Source organism: Octopus bimaculoides, chromosome 15, assembly GCF_001194135.2.
Source record: "Octopus bimaculoides isolate UCB-OBI-ISO-001 chromosome 15, ASM119413v2, whole genome shotgun sequence".
Lineage (NCBI taxonomy): Eukaryota > Metazoa > Mollusca > Cephalopoda > Octopoda > Octopodidae > Octopus > Octopus bimaculoides.
This window is the reverse complement of record NC_068995.1, coordinates 23,528,386-23,530,731: the sequence shown is the minus strand read 5'-3', so window position 1 is coordinate 23,530,731 and position 2,346 is coordinate 23,528,386.

The window sequence follows — 2,346 nt, the reverse complement described above, 5'->3', positions numbered from 1 at the left end:
TATATATATATATATATATATGCGAGTAAAAATAAATACAAAAAAGGTGGGTTTTTTGTATGATTGTGACAGTCTGTTAAAGTCTGTCATACCGCATATATATATATATATATATATGTGTGTGTGTGTGTGTGTGCGTATGTCTACAGAAAATTTTCAATAGTAATTGTACAGATGTTTCGCAATGCACTTATATTTTTTCATATAATATATAGCTACCATTACATCGGCAAATAAACTCTACAAGAATGTTTAAAATAAGAAAATAATAGCACTTACACTCACATACACATAAATATTTAGATGTTTTAGTGTTTTGGAGTCGTTCGTGACACAAATTTTTTAAGCAAAAATACTTCCTCCGATATTTGAGTTACTTTATAAAATGGTATTCTCGTAAGAGTAATACAGTAATATAATTCCTGCTGGCAATATTTTTGTTCAGTGTTAAAATGTACCATGTACAAGGCAAATCAGAAATTTTATTTAATTTATACATTCAAAATATGTGTTAATAAATCTCTGTATTTGTCACTATGCTGCAAATAAATTTTCTTTCCCTGCATGTGCGAAGGACGAATCGATCTAGCTAACTTCCTGCCGTTTAAGAGCTTAGTCAGAGATGAATGCCCGTCGTATATCCATAAGTGCACAATCGGTTAAGCACACCATAAGTACATCATAAGTTAGCTATCGGTTAAGTATAATTTGAAAGTTAATCTAGCTTTTTAGAGTATATGTCAACTTGGCACAAAAGAAATAAATGAAAAAATAGCATGCAGCCGTTTTGTATCCTTTTCTTAATGAAGTTCAATAACAGAAGGAAGAACATATATATATATATATATATATATATATATATATATCCCCAGAATGTCAAGGTGAGGTACTCCTGCTTTGACAGCGTCGCATCTAACATCGCACGCATCATCAGACGTAAAATGCACCAGCACCAACTCAACCCCAACCTGCACCTGCCGAAACTCCACCATCTGCACTCTAGAAGGATCCTGTTTCTCAAGGGCCGTAGTATGCAGTATCATCCTTACACCGTCCGGTGGCATTACTCGGCACTATACGGGTATGACACCAAATGCCTTCAAGGGAAGATACTCCCTGCATATGCACTCGTTCAGGTCCACTCGTTTACTCTGGAGATTTCGTGACATTCGAGAAGAAACACCTAGCATCAAGTGGACTACTGTCGACAGGACGCCACCATATTCACACGGCCACCCACCTGCCACCTCTGCCTCCGTGAAAAAACTGCATATACTCCAACAAACCGCAGTATCCATCAACAAGTAATACGATTTATCTTATTGCTGTCACAAGAGGTATATATTTCCGGTATATTTCAAGCGTCAGACACCCGACAACCCGGTTATACCACCTTAGTATCAACTGCTATTCTACACTGCTAACACCAAGGTCACCGCTACCAACCAACCCCATGAGCAGGAACACCAATTACCAATTCCCAATTCCCAACACATGTTGTGCGCATGTATACTCATGCATGAGTGCATGAGTACCCGTGTGCATGCGCATAAGTGTGTGCGCGCACAGTAATATGCATGCATACATGCGTATATACATATAAATAAATACGCTTGTATGTGTGTATGCGTACATGTGAATGCATGTGTGTGTATGCGCGTGTATATGTGTACGTGCGTGCGCGTGCATGTTCATTCATTTGAGTGCGGGTGGCCGTGCGCGCGCCCATGTACAGCTTAGCATCACACTTGAAACTCGGAGTACCGACGAATTTGAATAAAACTGTTTTGATTCATATATATATATATACACGGCGGTGCATCAGCATGGCCGCAACTCTAAGCTGAAACTATAAAAAAAAAAATATATATATATATATATATAAAAAATTAATATAAACAACAGTTTGCAATTGTTCATCGAAAAGGAAAATTACAAATGTCACTGAGTGTGACTAGGGTGTTAGGAGACACCTACATTGTACATTGCTTAGCAATGTACAGTTTATCATTTGCATCAATATCTCTAACGCAGTTCACCTGAATTCCTCTTATAGCAACTCTTAACGCCGCGGACTTAGTCCTCGATAAATACTTCGGCGTGTATGTTCAAATCAGTTGAGTACTACTCTGTTGTTTCTTTATGGAGCATGTATGGGTCTTAGCTGTTGACTCATTCTCTTTCTCTTGAGATATTGCTAAGATTTTAAGACATTCTTCTTAACACGAGACCAACGGTAGCCTTAATACACAAATAATATAATTTTATACTCTAATTCTGGTGTTGAGCACTTATTCTCTTTGTTCGACATTTACATATATATATATATATATATATATATATATA